At 51.7% G+C, this 18,651-nt stretch overlaps 1 protein-coding gene across 1 annotated transcript in view; it reads right to left on the bottom strand.

The window, feature by feature from the left end:
* CACNG8 (calcium voltage-gated channel auxiliary subunit gamma 8) overlaps positions 1–18,651 on the bottom strand; it is a 281,981-nt gene that overhangs the window by 54,145 nt on the left and 209,185 nt on the right. The window lies entirely within an intron of this gene.

Here is an 18,651-nt window from a genome sequence, read left to right as displayed (position 1 = left end):
AACAAGATGTCTGCGCCCGACGGAGCCGCTGGAGGAGCGGTGGTCGCAGCCGCAGCGGCACCCGCGGATGGGAATGGGCCTGCCCAGGTCCCGGCCGTACTGGCGGGAGGTGCCGCGGCCCCCGCGCTTGCTCAGGTCATGCCGTTTTCCTTGCCCTATGCGCCCGGAGCTGCCTGGCTACCGCAGTATGACGGGAAACCGGATGCCCTACAGGCCTTCCGGAAAAAGCTTAACCCGTTGCTAGAGCTGTACCCCCTGACTGATAAGCAACGTGCAGCGATAGTGCTAGGCCAGTTAACCGGTGCGGCGGAGCAGGAAGCGGAGACCTGGGCCGAGGGGGACCGGCTCTCTGTAGCCACCATCTTCGAGAAGCTACAGACTGCCTTCGAGACCCGGACAGAAGCTGAGCTGAGGATGCAGTTTTACCAGTGCCGGCAGCGAGCTGGGGATAGCATTCGGGACTATGCTCTACGTCTGCAGACCGCCCTCCGCACGCTGAAGCGGGTGAACTCTATTAATGAGGCGGATAGCAACAAGATGTTAGTGGAGCAATTTGCGCAGGGGATGAGGTCCCCTGAGGATTGTAAACAACTCCGGCTGTGGGCCCTGGAACACCCTGATGTGGACTTTGCCGTGTTAAAGGAGCGGGCTATCAAAGCACTACAGCCCCCAGCTGCTGAAATTCTGGAACCCGTCCCGTGGCCCGTCGAAACAGCTCCCGTTGTGGCGGCCCCAGCCAAACCAACCTCCTTACTACCTGCAGCCTCGAGCAGTACAGTGGAAGAACTGGCAGCCCAGGTCCGTCGCCTGGACGGAGACCTTGCCAAAATCCTTGCTGCACTACAACCTCTGACCAGACCTCAACCCCCAGCACAGATACAGCTTGCTGACAGTCCCGAGGATGTTCCCTGGATGCAGCGGAGAAGCACTACCAACCTGCGGAGCAGACTTCCAATCTGCTACAAGTGCCGTAAGCCGGGCCATGTTTACCGACAGTGCCCGTTAAACGAGCAACCCCTGGGGCCCCGGGCCAATCCTCAGGAGTAGAACACCGTGGCCCCCCGGACTGGCGAGACCGATATGTCGGGGCCCGCCCTATCATCCCTGTGGCTGTGGACGGCATACCCGTGATGGCTCTCCTGGACACTGGATCACAGGTAACTACCATACCGTATACCTTGTACCAGCAGTATTGGGCCGCAGACGAGCTGGCGCCTCCAGACCCTAGTATAAATTTGATTGCCGCTAATGGACTTCCATTGACCCAGGTGGGGTATAAAGAAGTGGCTATGACAGTGGGGCAAGCTGAACTGCAACATCAGGGCATGATTGTGATCATGAATGAACCCAGTGATCATAACCCGAAAATAGTGCTGGGAACCAATGTGATGGAACACTGCATGGCTGATGTGTTAAACCTTTTGCAACAGCTAGCCGCCACGGCGGCGGGGAGCCGGCAGAGGGCTGTGCAGCGTGAGATCCGCGCTCTGATGTACCGCCAGCATGTAAGCTCAACCGGAGGGGAGATTGGTGGAGTGCGAGTGATGGATGCTGCTCCATTGACTGTGCCCCCTAGGAGTGAGATGATGATCTGGTGTAGGGCAGCAGTAGGGCCTCAGGGGCGTGACTACCCTGCGATGATGGAACCCATGCCTTCCGAGCACTGGCCCACTGTAGTGGCCGCCCGAGGGGTGGTAGATGTGAAGAAAGGGAGAGTGCCTGTGAGAGTGTTGAACTGTGGGGAGGAAGAAGTCAGGCTCCCCCGGTATGCCACCATTGCCAAACTGCTCACCCTAGACCCTCACACTATCCAGGAAGCCCGTCCATCCACACTCCCACCTACCACCAGCACTTCCCCACCCCAGGGGGACACCAAGGAGTGGCACCAACAGCTACATGTGGGCACTGATGATACCCCTACACATCACAGGGCAGGGGTACACAGGGTAGTGCAGGAGTACGAACAAGTTTTCAGTAAGCACCCCCTAGACTTTGGGCAGATCAAGGGGGTCCAACACCACATTCCCACGGGTGAACATCCCCCTATCAAAGAGAGGTATAGACCTATTCCCCCTGCACATTACCAGTGTGCCAAAGATATGTTGAAGAATATGAAGGAGGCAGGGGTTATTCGGGACAGTTGTAGTCCCTGGGCCGCTCCGTTGGTACTGGTCAAGAAGAAAGATGGTACCATGCGGATGTGTGTGGACTACCGGAAGATCAACCAGATAACCCATAAAGATGCCTATCCCTTGCCTCGTATCGAAGAATCTTTGGCTGCACTGAGAACTGCAAACTACTTCTCGACCCTTGACCTCACCAGCGGATACTGGCAAGTGGCCGTGGCCCCCGAGGACCGGGAGAAGACCGCCTTCACCACCCCAATGGGGCTCTGCGAATTCAATAGCATGCCGTTTGGGCTGTGCAATGCCCCCGGGACCTTCCAACGGCTGATGGAGTGCTGTTTGGGACATTTAAACTTCGAGACCGTCCTGCTGTATTTGGACGATGTGATTGTTTATTCCCAGACGTATGAAGCCCATCTGGAGCACCTGGCCGAGGTGTTCGCGTCCCTTGCCAAGTTCGGGATGAAGTTGAAGCCCTCGAAGTGCCATCTGCTGAAACCCAGGGTACAGTATCTAGGACATGTGGTGAGTGCGGATGGTGTTGCCCCCGACCCTGAGAAGATCACTGCCATCCAGAGCTGGCCGAGACCAACCACAGTGAGGGAAGTAAGGCAGTTCCTGGGCCTGGTGGGGTACTATCGGCGTTTTATAAAGGGGTACACGAAGATGGCTGCCCCCATGCAAGATCTCCTCGTGGGACAGACCAAAGGTGGTAGACCCGTTGTAGCCCCACTGTTGTGGGAGGACCAGCATGAAGAGTCCTTTGGCCAGTTGAAAGCGGCCTTGACCGGAGAAGAGGTCTTGGCGTACCCCGACTATGGGCGCCCGTTCATTCTCCACACGGACGCCAGTAACGTGGGGCTAGGAGCGGTCTTGTCCCAGCTCCAGGATGGAAAGGAGAAGGTGATTGCCTACGCCAGCCGGAAACTCCGGCCGACCGAAAGGAACCCTGAGAACTATAGCTCCTTCAAGCTCGAGCTATTGGCGTTGGTGTGGGCTATCACCGAGCGGTTTCGCCACTACCTGGCGGCAGCAAAATTCACCGCGTTTACGGACAACAATCCGTTAACTCACCTGAACACGGCCAAGTTGGGCGCGCTGGAGCAGCGGTGGGTAGCTCGGTTAGCCAACTATGATTTCACCATAAAGTACCAAGCTGGTCGTGTCAACATCAATGCAGATGCACTCTCCCGGATGCCCCATTTGTCAGAAGAGGGGTGTGAGGACGACGACCTCGAGGAGATTGAGTTACCTGCGTTTCACCAGCCGCCTACTGAGAGGATACAGGTATGTCAGCAAAGGGTGGATCTGGACCCGCGGCCCAGTCAGGAGTGGCAGGACGCCCAGGACCAAGCGCCGGCTGTCCGCCTTGTCAAGACTCTGGTGGAACAAGGCGCCATGGGAATGGACCCCAGCGCTCCAGCCGAAGCCCAACGCTTGTGGAAAGAACGGAAACGGCTTTACCTACACCAAGGGAGGCTGTACCGTGAGCTGATCAACCCGAAGACCCATGAGAAAATATGCCAGTTAATCGTTCCTCAGGCTGATGTCGCTACTGTACTGCGGGCATACCATGATGGTGCTGGCCACTTCGGGTGGAAGAAGCTGGAGATGCTGTTGAGGGAGCGGTTCTATTGGAGTGGGATGCGTGAATCGGTGGAAGCCTGGTGTCGAGAGTGCGGTCCTTGTACGCTGAGGAGAAAGGACGAGACTAGCCAGAGGGCGCCGTTACATCCCATCGTCACCCATCAGCCGCTGGAACTGGTCGCCCTAGACCATGTTAAGCTCACCCCTAGCCGAAGTGGGTACACCTACGCATTGACCATGGTAGACCACTACTCAAGGTTTATGGTGGTAGTCCCCGTCAAGGACCTGACTGGTCGAACTGCTGCTCGTGCGTTTCAGGCTTATTTCTGCCGACCTCATGGGTACCCCGAGAAGGTGCTGACTGACCAGGGCCCGGCTTTTGAAGCAGAGGTGTTTCACGAATTCTGCCAGTTGTACGGCTGCAAGAAGATCCGGACCACTCCGTACCATGCCCAAACTAACGGCATGTGCGAGAAAATGAATCACTTGGTCCTGGGGCTCCTCAAGACGCTACCGCTGGAAGAACGGAACATGTGGCCGGAAAAGTTACCCGACTTGGTCGACATGTACAATAACATCCCAACCAGCTCGACGAAGTGTACCCCAGCGTATCTGATGAGGGCTCGGCCTGGCCGCCTGCCGGTGGATCTGGAGATGGGGTTGGAAGCCCCGGAAGCACTCCCTTCAACAGCAGAGTGGGAAAGTCAGAGGAGGGCCCAGTACCGGCAAATCCAGGAGTATGTGGAGAAAAACCTCAGTCGAAGTCGAGAACAGCAAGAGCACCGGTTCAACCAGAAGGCGCCTGCAGGTCCTTTCCAGCAAGGAGATGTGGTGCTGAAACGGAAGAGAAAAGCCCACAAACTGGATGACCAGTGGGAGCAAGTCCCTTACGTCATACAACCCACTGAGTGGGACAATGGGAAGACCTACCTGATCAGTCGTGACCAAGGGGACACCCTGGCCACAGTTTCTCGGGACCATCTAAAGAAGTGCCCCCCAGCGCTGAAGGCAGAGGCCGAAGTACCGGTTCCTCCACCAGTGGAAAAGGTAGCAGAGGTAATCCACACTGTAATGGGTGACTTCCCAGCAAACTGGCCTACACAGAACGGCGCGGTGATACTTCCAGTGATACTGTTCCCACAACCCGTGGATGAAGAAGTAGTGGAAGCGGTCAACCGTGAGCCAGAACTAGTGCCAGTGCCCAGGGATGAACCTGTACCCAGCTCCCCTGCACCTCCGCCTGCCCCACACTGTAGCAGGGAGGAGGAACCGATTGTTCCCTCTACCCCACTGTCTAGTACCACTGACACCGGGCCCCGAAGGTCCACCCGTTCCAACCTAGGTAGACCCCCACTTAGGTACAGGGAGACCGTTCTATGAATGAAAAGGGTCCGCGAATGTAAAAGAGTGTTGTTTGATGTTTGAAAGTTCTGCAATGATGAAAGATGATTACCCGAGTTTGTTACCTGATTTGCTGCAGTGATTTGCAACCGGCAGGAGCCGGCACCGTTGTCCCCGTGGGGACCGTTTAAAATGCATGGGAACTATCCATGGACAAGCCCGTGAACTCTGCAGGGCAACCACAAACGTTAGTGGCTTGTAAATATGTTGGGTACCGTTACCGTTTCCGCAGGCCGCCTCCGGAGAGGCAGGTTGGAGGGAGGGCCCTGAGCAGAGCAGGCCAGGGCCCAGCCACCAAAGGGACCGGTGGCTACCCTCTGGAGGGGAAGGACAGATCCCGCTCGGGTGACTTGTGCTGGACTGTGGGTCAAGGGGTGCTGCCTGGGTTTTAGGGGCAGCATCAGGGCCAGGTTGCTTGGGTGGGAGAGAGCGGAAACCGTGACCGTACACCGTTGCAACGTTTAAAGTAAAATGTGCCTCCCGTCTTGGGAAGAGTTGATTGAAAATGCTTATGTTATGTTTAACCCTGTTATCCCCTTTTTACAGAAAAATAAAACCGGTGTAGGACGGCAGCCCGCGGACGGTCTGCATTTTGCTAAGGGGGAATGTGTCGCCCTGGGCAAGCCAGGGGACACAGATAACAACACCACTACACCCCACACTCCAGGTAGGCACATCTGCTAACCAGAAATCCTTGTTGCCTCCCTCCAGGAGTCTGTGATGCACACCAGGGGGTGGGCCAGGCGGTTGGCTCCGCCCACCAAGGAGCTCACAACTCTGGAGGCAGGAAGTTACCAGGCAGTCCAGTCAGGGACATGAACGAGTGAACGGCAGTTTAGCCCGGGGAGGGCAAGAGAGCAGATTAGCTCAGGAGGAGCTTGAGTGAAGAGCAGAGTAGCCCAGGCAGGGGCTAGAGGAAACAACCAGAAGTGAAAGTGAAAGAAAGGAAAGTGGAGAAGGAGGAAAGCAAGAAGTGGTGACAGAGCAGAGAGAAGGAGAAGCCTGAGAGCCCAGCTGTGTGTAGGGCTAGAACAGCAAGGTCAGCGACGGCGGTGACTGTCCGGAGTGGGACAGTTCGGAAGTTCCTGGAAGGACCCCGTTGGCTGTGTGCCCGGTGGTCTGGAGCAGTGTTCCGAAGGACAGTCAGCACCAGGGCAGGGGCCTCTCGGACCCCGGCAAGGCTAGGAGTCGCCCAATTTGCCGAATCCGTCAGTGAAGGGGACGCAGATCCCCCAGCAACAAAGTCCCGATTGACGGCAACAGCCCGACCATTAACGGGGAGACACCGCCACCGCCAAGGCACCAGTTTCCCCAGGGCCAGCGCCTGCGGGCAAAGTGTAGAGCTCCTCCGGCCCAGATTGCAGTCGGGGAGCGGGTAACCGGAGGGAATCCACCGCTACCATCAGTCAAACAGGTGCAAGGAAGAGAGACGTCACCGTCACCTACCGGGAGTGCAGGTGCAACCGTCTGTGGGACCGTCCTACCAGCCGTTGGTTTACCGTACAAACTGTGTCCGTGTCTCAGGCTGAGTGAGTACCACAGTGCCGCAAGGCATAGCGCTGCCCCCGCGTCCCTGCGCCCTCCAGGCCCTACCCTTCACATCTCTTCACCGGGCCCCGGGAACACCAACCCCTACCCACGGAGGGGCAACACAACACCTGGCTGCTCCCATCACCATCCCCGGGACCCTCATACTGAGCAGCGGTGGTGCCATCACCACAACCGTGGGTGGCGTCACGAACTATAATCCCAACAAACACCCCCTTTTCACTCACGGGCGAGGAGTGTCGCTCGAGACACCCCGGGATCCGGCCCGCAGCTCGAGCCACCAGGAGCAACTGCCGGACCCGAGCGGAAGGGGTGAGCGCGGTGTGCTGACACCCTCCTCCCCGCCCGCGACATGAACACAGGCCAAGAGTGTGAGCCTAGGAGAACCTTAACAAGACCCCTGCGGTTAACGGGGTCCTAAGGTAACAAGACTTTTTATACCAAGGATTTGTCTATATGCATCGGCTGTGATCCGGAAGAGACTTTGATTGTGGGAAATTGGATCTATTTATGCTGCAATAATAAATAGACTGTTGGTGTGAACACGCTGCTGCCTCACGTTTTTTCCCAAGCAACGCCGCTACCTCACATTATGGTGGAGAATGCAGGCATGGCAGCCTGGTTGCTAAGGGCAATGGCCTAAGATGTATTTCCCTGGAAAAAAAAAAAAAAAGAGAATATTTTTTTTTTTTTTACTGACTGTTTGCGGTGGATCGGAGGGTCCACGAAGCTTGCAGGCATTGCAGCCTGGTTGCTAGGGGCAACAACCCAGTTTCCACATGTTTATGATCAAGCCTGCAAAGTTACAGTTTCACTCAGCAGTCACCATGGAGGATCTTGTAAAGCAGGTGGCCCAGTTTAGTGCTCAACTACAGCAGGCTTTTGCACAAACCAGTGCACAACAGCAACAAGCTAATGCTCAGCAGCAGCAACAAACAAATGCCCAGCTCCAGCGGGCGTTAGTTCAGCAAAAGGAGACAAACAGCTTGTTGACTCAGCAGCTTGCGGCTCTGCGAGACGCACTCCCAGCGGTAACGCCAGGTCATCCAGTCCTTCCTGCGGCCCAGGACAGAGTAAGGGCGGCACTTACGAAGATGAGTGCAGAGGACGACCCAGAAGCCTTTCTCTCCGTGTTTGAGAGGACCGCTGAGCGAGAGAAATTGTCTATCAACCGTTGGACTGATGTCGTGGCCCCGTTCTTGATAGGTGAACCCCAAAAAGCCTACCTGGATCTCAGCACGGAGGATGCCAAGGACTATGGCACCCTGAAAGGTGAGATCCTGGCACGAATGGGGATTAACACTTATCTCCGGGCCCAGCGAGTGAATCAGTGGTCCTTTGTGGAGGGAAAACCTGCACGTTCACAGGCCCATGTTTTACTGGACCTTGTGAAAAAATGGCTCCAGCCGGAGACCTTGAACCCCGGACAGATGATTGAGCGGGTGGTGATTGAACGGTTTGTGCGGACTTTGCCAGCCCCCATTCAATGGTGGGTGGGACAGGGGGATCCCGGTACCCTGGACCAACTAGTGAATTTGGTGGAACGCTACACAGCTACCCAGGAGTTGGTCCGGGAATCTGCTTCACGGCGGACACGCCGTAGGGATACGCCCCCTTCACAGTTGGTGAAAGACTCCCATCCCTCCTCGGGTGCTGCCCTGTCTTTAGCCTTGGCAGAGAGTAAACCCCAGACTAAGGTCAGCCGGAGTCCCGGTTCCCCAAAGTCGGACACCCGAAACAGGGACACCTCTGCTGTTATGTGCTGGCGGTGCCATCAGCTCGGGCATGTGATGGCACAGTGCCCACTCATATCAGAACCCATGGACTGCCGGTACGCTCGCCAGGAATCAATGTATGACCATTCTGTTGGTGCCGTAAGCACTGTTACTATGGGGGAGGAGCCCCATCTCTGCAAAGTACGTGTTAATGGCTATACAGCAGAGGCTTTGTTGGACTCAGGAAGTGTAGTGACTCTTGTACATGCCTCCTTGGTCTCTTGGGAAAACCCCACAGGACATAAAGTAGGGGTATTTTGTATTCATGGAGACCTACGTGAATACCCTATGGAAAGGGTCACCATTGCTACCTCATGTGGAGAGGTTCAACATGACGTGGGGATGATGAAAAGACTTCCATATGATGTTATTTTGGGAAGAGACTTGCCCCTGTTCTGGACATTATGTGGGAGGTGACCTAGCCCTCCGAGGTGTATGATTTAACCAGGCCCTGAGCCGGACGATCCCAACTCAGGGATACCTGCCGTAGGGGTCACCAGTACAGGGACAGAGTGTAACCCTGCCAGGTTCCCCCTAGAGGTAATGGCGGGAGAGGTTAAGCCACGCGAGGCAATCCCGGAGTTGAACGTGTCTCCAGATAATTTTGAAACAGCTCAGCTCTGGGACCCCACATTGGCTCCTGGACGTGGAAATGTACAGGTAATTGATGGGGTACCCCAGCGGCCTGGTGCCAAGCTGGAAAATCCCTACATGGCTCTAAAGCGAGAGTTGCTCTATCGGGTTGATAAAATCCGGGGAGAAATAGTGGAACAGTTGGTGGTCCCTCAGCCGTACCGCCGTCAGACCTTAGAATTGGCTCATAACCACCTAATGAGTGAAGAGAAAACGCGGGAACGCATGTTTCAGTGGTTTTACTGGCCAGGGGTCGGCACAGAAATTAAGAGGTTCTGTGAGTCCTGCCCCGTTTGTCAGTTGACCGCACCCACGCACCGTTTCCATAGTCCTCTGATACCTTTACCCATTATAGAGGTGCCTTTTGAGCGGATTGCTATGGATCTGATCGGACCCATTGTAAAATAAGCCCGTGGTCACCAGCACATCCTGGTAGTGATGGATTACGCAACGCATTATCCGGAGGCCGTTCCACTGCGTCACACCTCGGCGAAGCTTATTTCTCGGGAGTTGTTTGCTATGTTCTGTCGCGTGGGGTTATCCAAAGAAATCCTGACCGATCAGGGCACTCCCTTTATGTCTAAAATTACGAAGGAACTGTGCAAACTCCTCCAAATCAAGCAGCTGCGCACGTCAGTGTACCATCCCCAGACCGATTGTCTAGTGGAACATTTTAATAAAACTCTGAAGGCTATGTTGAAAAAGGTGGTCTCCAAAGAGGGGAAAGATTGGGACATGTTATTGCCCTATTTAATGTTTGCTATCCGCGAGGTCCCACAATCTTCCACCGGGTTTTCGCCATTTGAGTTACTGTATGGCAGGCATCCACGGGGACTGATGGATATTGTTAAAGAAACTTGGGAACAGGAGCCCACCCCTCAGAAAAGCACGGTGGAATACGTTATGGGTATGCAGGATCGTATCACGGCAGTAATGCCCATTGTTAAAGAGCATTTGCTGGATGCTCAGGCGGCCCAAAGTACTCAGTATAATAGAAAGGCCTCCGTCAGGTCTTTTAAACCGGGGGATCGTGTCTTAGTCCTAATACCTACCCCAGAAAGTAAGTTCTTAGCCAAATGGCAAGGTCCATATGAGATCCAGGAGAAAGTAGGGGAAGTAAACTATAAAGTGTATCAACCAGGGAGAAGAAAACCAGAGCAAATATGCCATGTAAACCTGCTGAAGGCGTGGAAAGACAGAGAATGTATGGTGACTGATGTAACGTTGGACCTAACCTCTTCAAGTGCCTTAACAACAACCAAGGAGGAGTCCCCTGATGATGAATCGGGAGTAAGGATAGGGAACTCTCTCTCAAAACAGCAGAGACGGGAGTCTCGGAGGTTAGTGCAGCGGAATACGGATGTGTTCTCAAGCCTACCCGGCTGAACAACCGTAATCCACCATGATATTGTCACCGAGCCTCAAGTAAGGGTACGCCTGAGGCCATACCGGGAATCAGAGGCTCGTAGGCAAGCCATTGCAGAGGAGGTGAAAAAGATGCTCCAACTGGGGGTTATTGAAAAATCCACGAGCAAATGGGCCAGTCCCATTGTGCCGATCCCGAAACCAGACGGTTCTTTAAGATTCTGTAATTACTTCCGAAAGTTAAATGATGTTTCGAAATTTGATATGTATCCCATGCCCAGGGTCGATGTTATCAAGCCACAATTCAACAAAATTGAAGCCATTCAAAACTGGCCTTGTCCCCTTACCACAAAACAGGTAAGAGCCTTTCTGGGTATAATGGGGTATTACCGATGATTCATACCCAATTTTGCTGGAAGGTTGGCGCCTTTGACCGATCTCTTAAAGGGGAAGAAGTCGGTTATGGTCCACTGGAATACACAAGCAGAGGAAGCCTTTCAGGCGCTAAAGGTTGTCCTATGTGGTCAGCCTGTCCTTGTCAACCCTGACTTTCAAAAGGAGTTTATAGTACAGGCAGATGCCTCTGAGGTGGGTCTGGGTGCAGTTCTGTCCCAGGAGGTAGATGGAGAAGAGCACCCGGTCACCTATTTGAGTAGAAAACTCACCCCGGCAGAGAAGAACTATAGCATAGTGGAGAAGGAGCGCCTGGCCATAAAATGGGCTCTGGAATCCCTACGCTACTACCTGCTGGGGCAACACTTTCGCCTGGTGACAGACCACTCCCCTTTGGTCTGGATGAGGAATGCTAAGGAGAGAAATGCTAGAGTCACCAGGTGGTTTCTCTCCTTGCAGAACTTTCACTTTTCTGTAGAACACCGTGCTGGTAGGTTGCAGGACAATACGGATGCCCTGTCCAGAGGTCCCTGTATGTTGGCAAAAGTTCAAACCCGCCCGTTTGAACTGAGGGGGGGGGGATATGTGAGGCAGTGACAGGGGTAAAATTTGAAGACCGCTATGTGTCCCCCAGAATGTGTCTGGAAACCCTCTGAGTTTGCTATAGCTATTACGGGGAGTATAGCACAAAGGGTAACAGAGAGACAGATCCCTCCTCCCAGTCCAGGTTTTGTAGCAATCCTCATGTCCAGCATTTTCATTTAAATCTGGCAGAGCACATCAGGGTGTGTCTCAGTTGAGAGCCAGGCTTGATGAAGCTACCACATGCTGTGTGAGCGGAGCTGGCTCTGTGTGGAGTGAACACAGGCCAAGAGTGTGAGCCTAGGAGAGCCTTAACAAGACCCCTGCGGTTAACGGGGTCCTAAGGTAACAAGTCATTTTATACCAAGGATTTGTCTATATGCACCGGCTGTGATCCGGAAGAGACTTTGATTGTGGGAAATTGGATCTATTTATGCTGCAACAATAAATAGACTGTTGGTGTGAACACGCTGCTGCCTCACATTTTTGCCCAAGCAACCTCACATTATATATATATATCTATCACAGGGGGGGCTGGGAGTATATATACGTCACAGGAGAAGCTGGGGCTCATTCATCACAGGAGGGACTGGGCCATCTATTCATCACAAGAGGGGCTGGAGCATCTATACATCACAAGTGATGCTAAAGCATATACATCATAGGGGGTGCTGAGGGCATATACATCACAGGAGTGCCTGGGGCATATACATCACAGTAAGGGCTAGGGCATATACACCTCAGGAGGTGCTGGGGATATATATCACAGAAGGGGCTTGGGCATATACAGTGTGTCCACCCATATCCTGTCCATCGCCATTAACTTGAGAATGGCAGCAACTATAGGCATAGAAGTGGTGTCTAGGTATAGTAAAGTAGCCATGCACTATGCAATGAAACCACCTATAGCGCCACCTGGTGGAAAACAACGGAGTTAGCATTTTTATCTCAAAAACGGAACGAGATAGAGAAAAAAAGAGAATTATAAAGTTGTAGGACATCATCAATTCAATACGAATCGACACAGGGAGGCATGGAATGCACTGGGAGACAAGGACAGCACTGGGAAGAATTTATTGCACTGGGGAGCACAGACAGCATCGGGGAGCATGTACAGGACCAGGAAGCACAGACCTCACTGCGGGGTCACTGACATTACTGGGAGGGCAGATAAATCACTGTGAGGCACAGACATTACTAGGTGGCACATAGCACTGAGTGAACACATCACTGGGGGGGCACAAAGCATCAGAGGGCCACACAGCACTGGGGGGGGGACAACACTGGGGGTCCCACAGCCCTGGGAAAGGCACACAAACCCTTGGGAGACACACAGTTCTGGAGGTCACACAGCACTGAGGGGAGCACACAGCACTGTGGGATCACACAGCACTGGGAGGCATGTATAGTACTGGGGGTGGTGAGGATACTGCTCCTCCTCTTCTGTGGGATGGGAGTACCTTGTGGGCTAACCACGCCCACAAAGTATGTCCTAAGCACTCTGGCACTGGTCAGCATGCTGAGGATCTATTCCTTTAGTGTCGTATACACCTGTAGTATTTTGTAGTGAATGCTGTGTGCATGCGCTTGCAGTGCACATGGGAGTTTAAAGAGACAACAGCCAGCAAAACATGGTTGCCACCCCAGCACTGCGGTGCCCACGAATCTGCCCGGGGGCTGCAGAAAAGGTTCCCCACCCCTGGTTTAAATATTGGTATAATGTTATAGCTCAGGTTGTTATGCCGCAAAGTTTATCATCTGTAATTTTTTTAAATGTTTTATTTGTATATTTTTACTTTTATTTAAAAGGTGTGGTTTCTATTGGCAAAAACGTTTTTGTTTTCTTCATACTTTTATATGTTTATGACACTGTTGCTTGCAGACACTCTGTCAGCTATATAGTGTATACTTGACACCTTCTACATCATCCCTCGTCGGGGTGTACTACTTTCTTATTACTCAGGTGCTGCTGGGAAATAAAGAACTTTTATAACCACCATAAAAAAGTGTATAAGTGGTCATTAAAGGATTAAGGCCCTTTTAAATGGGCTTATGCAGCTGGGGATGAAAGATCATTAATATGATTGCTTGCTTCTCATTAGGAGTCCATAGTCTTAACAACACATCCTCTGTGTAGTCTGACAGTATAACAGTTGAACATTATAAACTTTAGCCTCTCATAAACAACACTATCAGCTGATAAATAAGCATTTTGCTTGTTTCACAGAATATTTATACAAGGTTTATGATTGCGAATAAGCATTCCTACCCAAAAATCTTTTGCCTGATCATTAGTACAGATGAGCGGACCCATGGAAGTTCGGTTCTGAGGGTACAGTTGAACTTAGATAAGGATTGGTTTGTGACCCTGTCTTGACCTGAACCTCAATGGAAATCAGTAATTGGGCAAACACTGCACATGGCTCGCACAGGGCTGAGAATCACTCATACCCAAGCACAGTGCTGCTCGCTTGAGTGGTTTGCACTTGTAACTCACTCGAACGCCGAACCTGAACTCTGTTTTTTAGTCTATGTTCAAACCTGAGCTTCGAACATCGAACTTCAGGTTCACTCATCTCTAATTATTAGTAGAGATGCGCAAATCGATGCTTGATTTGATGGGTTAAGCTAGACTTTAGATAAAGTTTGTTTTGGGAACCGGATTTGACCTGAACCCCAATGGAAGTCACTAACTGGGCAGTTTGGGTCTACACCCACATACAGCCAGCCATAAACACATCACTTCCGGGGGAGTGTGGGCAGGGTTTTTCCATTTTTTTTTGTTTGGCGTAGACTACATCTGATTATGCTCTTGTTACCCCCAGTGGGCAAACACTGCAAGCGGCTCACATTGGGCTAAGGATTGAGGGTTTCTGAGCACAGCTATGCTTGCGTGGGTGGTTTCCATCTGAACTTTTAGCCCTAACTCTAAAGGCCCCGTCACACTAAGCAACATCGCTAGCAACATCGCTGCTAACGAACAACTTTTGTGACGTTGCTAGCGATGTTGGTGTGTGTGACATCCAGCAACAACCTGGCCCCTGCTGTGAGGTCGTTGGTTGTTGCTGAATGTCCTGGGCCATTTTTTAGTTGTTGCTGTCCCGCTGTGAAGCACAGATCGCTGTGTGTGACAGCGAGACAGCAACAACTAAATGTGCAGGCAGCAGGAGCCGGCTTCTGCGGAGGCTGGTAACCAATGTAAACATCGAGTAACCAAGAAGCCCTGTCCTTGGTTACCCGATATTTACCTTTGTTACCAGCCTCCACCGCTCTCACTGTCAGTGCCGGCTCCTGCTCTGTGCACATGTAGCTGCAGGACACATCGGGTTAATTAACCCGATGTGTGCTGTAGCTAGGAGAGCAGGGAGCCAGCACTAAGCATTGTGCGCTGCTCCCTGCTCTGTGCACATTTAGCTGCAGCACACATCGGGTAATTAACCCGATGTGTGCTGTAACTAGGAGAGCAAGGAGCCAGCTCTAAGCAGTGTGCGCTGCTCCCTGCTCTGTGCACATGTAGCTGCAGCACACATCGGGTAATTAACCCGATGTGTGCTGTAACTAGGAGAGCAGGGAGCCAGCGCTCAGTGTGCGCTGCTCCCTGCTCTCTGCACGTGTAGCTGCGTGCGCTGGTAACCAAGGTAAATATCGGGTTGGTTACCCAATATTTACCTTAGTTACCAAGCGCAGCATCTTCCACGCGGCGCTGGGGGCTGGTCACTGGTTGCTGGTGAGCTCACCAGCAACTTGTGTAGCGACGCTCCAGCGATCCCTGCCAGGTCAGGTTGCTGGTGGGATCGCTGGAGCGTCGCAGTGTGACATCTCACCAGCAACCTCCTAGCAACTTACCAGCGATCCCTATCATTGTTGGGATCGCTGGTAAGTTGCTTAGTGTGACTGGACCTTAACTCCAGACACTGAACCTTGGCTTTGCACATCTCTAATCATTAGCCTATGTGATGAGGATGAATCCACAATGGATTGGAAGTGTCTATACTCATATGAGTGTCGGCAAAATAAATGCGTGTAGATAATCAGTGTTGAAAGTGTGGATAGAAAATGTAGCTATATGTCCAAAACTATGTGGTTTGTATTTTATTTTCAATTCTTTCCAGTACTGCTAGGGAATTTTAAATTAGCTTTTAAGGATCCTTAAGTGTTGTAAAGAACACCCTGGAGGAACCAGCATTTTCGGTCTTTAGAGAAAAAGTCTATTGATTTCAAAGTGAACAATGTAATGCTTTATTTTCCCTGTGGCAGGGCTGCGGGGAAATTCAACATTTGCTACCATTGTACGTATGCTAACTCTGTACAAATATCTCTTGCCAGTGAACTCATTATTAGAGATGAGCGAACCGGTCGCGGTTCAGCTCGAGTTCGGTTCGCCGAACGGGCGTCTTGTTCGAGTTCAGTTCGGCGAACAATCGACGAACCGAACTCGAACCGCATAGGAAACAATGGCAGGCAATCACAAACACATAAAACACCTAGAAAACACCCTCAAAGGTGTCCAAAGGTGACAAACAACTCACAACACAACACAAACACATGGGAAAGTGACAAGGACATATACTCATGCGAAAACAAATGAGCTGGACAAGGAAAAAGAGGAGGAGACACAGATATAGGCATGGCACGCCCTTCTAAAATCATGTAAAACACCGCAAGGTGAATCCAAGCGGAGTCTCCCTTTTTTTCCAAAAACTGGGCCACACACACACCCACCCCTTCAGTGGCAGCACTTTTGCTCCAGTTGTACACTTCACAGCTAGATTTGCATCAAGCACATTCAAAAATACGCCATACTTAACCGTCCCCAGGATGACACCGGGGTAGGTAGCAAAGACTTTGCTGAACCATGACTTGTTCATCTTGGCTCCTTTTAAAAAACACAGCAAGCAAGGGTTACTCCAAGTGGAGTCTCCCTTTTTTCCAAAAATTGGGCCACACACACACCCACCCCTTCAGTGGTAGCACTTGTGCCACAGTTGTACACTTCACACCTAGATTTGCATCAAGCACATTCAAAAATACGCCATACTTAACCGCCCCCAGGATGACCCCGGGGTAGGTAGCAAAGTATTTCCTGATCCAAGCTCTGTTCATCTTAGATCATTTTTAAAAACAATGTAAGCAAGGGTTACTCCAAGCGGAGTCTCCCTTTTTTTCCAAAAATTGGGCCACACACACCCACCCCTTCAGTGGCAGCAGTTGTGCCCCAATTGTACACTTCACAGCTAGATTTGCATCAAGCACATTCAAAAATACGCCACACTTAACCGTCCCCAGGATGACACCGGGGTAGGTAGCAAAGTCTTTGCTGAACCATGACTTGTTCATCTTGGGTCCTTTTAAAAAACACAGCAAGCAAGGGTTACTCCAAGCGGAGTCTCCCTTTTTTTTCCAAAAATTGGGCCCCACACACACCCACCCCTTCAGTGGCAGCACTTGTGCCCCAGTTGTACACTTCACAGCTAGATTTGCATCAAGCACATTCAAAAATACGCCATACTTAACCGTCCCCAGGATGACACCGGGGTAGGTAGCAAAGTCTTTGCTGAACCATGACTTGTTCATCTTGGCTCCTTTTAAAAAACACAGCAAGGAAGGGTTACTCCAAGCGGAGTCTCCCTTTTTTTCCATAAATTGGGCCCCACACACACCCACCCCTTCAGTGGCAGCACTTGTGCCCCAGTTGTACACTTCACAGCTAGATTTGCATCAAGCACATTCAAAAATACGCCATACTTAACCGTCCCCAGGATGACCCCGGGGTAGGTAGCAAAGTCTTTCCTGATCCCAGCTCTGTTCATCTTGGATCATTTTTAAAAACAATGTAAGCAAGGGATACTCCAAGCGGAGTCTCCCTTTTTTCCAAAAATTGGGCCACACAGACACTCCCCCCTTCAGTGGCAGCACTTGTGCCCTAGTTGCAAACAGGATGTTTTGATTTGCATCAAGCACATTCCAAATCCACAAGCATTTACTCTCCCCAGGATGACACAGGGGTAGTAAATTCCTTGTGGATCCATGACTTGTTCATTTTGATGAACGTTAGTCTGTCCACAATTTCACTGGACAGACGCGTGCGCTTATCTGTCAGCACACACCCAGCAGCACTGAAGACACGTTCAGAGACAACGCTGGCAGCTGGACACGACAAAATCTCCAAGGCGAAAGCGGAGAGCTCTGGCCATTTTTCAAGATTTGAAGCCCAAAATGAGCAAGGCTCCATTTGCAAAGTAATGGCATCGATGTTCATTTGGAGATACTCCTGTATCATCCTCTCCAGCCGTTGACTATGTGTCAGACTTGTTGTCTCTGGTGGCCTTGCAAAGGATGGTCTAAAAAATTATGAAAAGATTCAATAAAATTGCTGTTACCAGCACCATATACGGTGCTACTGGTACGGGTAGACTGTTGAAGATGACGAGACCGTCCCATGTTTGTAAAGTTACAACTGGGAGATTCACTCCCTGCACCTGCACGGTTGTTTGGTGGAAAAGCCGAGCTAAGATCGAGTAACAGCTTCTGCTGATACTCCTGCATACGTGCGTCCCTTTCTATGGCTGGAATTATGTCACAAAATTTGGACTTGTACCGGGGATCTAATAGTGTGGCAAGCCAGTAGTCATCATCACTTCTAATTTTGACAATACAAGGGTCATGTTGGAGGTAGTGCAGCAAGAAGGCACTCATGTGTCTTGTGCAGCCATGTGGACCAAGCCCACGCTGTGTTTGTGGCATAGTGGTGCTAACCGTTCTTTCTTCCTCTGACATCTCCCCCCAACCTCTTTCAACTGAAGTTTGACCAAGGTCTCCCTCATCCGCTGAGTCTTCCATGCTCATGGACAGTTCGTCCTCCATTTCTTCATGTTCTCCTGCACCTTCCTCAACATTTCGCCTGCTACCATGCACCCTTGTTGATCCCTGTCCCTCATGGTCCCATGCCTGCCGCGTTGGTGATGATGAACGTCTGGACCTTGGTGATGTTGTTGTGTCTTGCGCATATGAATCCTCCTGTAGTTCCTCCCCTTCCTGTTGTCCCACCCCCTGACTCCGAATAGTGTTTAGCATGTGCTCCAGCATGTAAATGACTGGAATTGTCATGCTGATAATGGCATTGTCATTGCTAAAAATATTCGTCGCCATGTCGAAACTGTGCAGAAGGGTGCATAGGTCCTTGATCTGAGACCACTCCATCAGGGTGATCTGCCCCACCTCTGCATCTCGTTGGCCCAGGC

This window comes from Anomaloglossus baeobatrachus, chromosome 11, assembly GCF_048569485.1.
Source record: "Anomaloglossus baeobatrachus isolate aAnoBae1 chromosome 11, aAnoBae1.hap1, whole genome shotgun sequence".
In the NCBI taxonomy this organism is placed as follows: domain Eukaryota; kingdom Metazoa; phylum Chordata; class Amphibia; order Anura; family Aromobatidae; genus Anomaloglossus; species Anomaloglossus baeobatrachus.
This window is presented reverse-complemented; position numbering and strand designations above follow the sequence as displayed.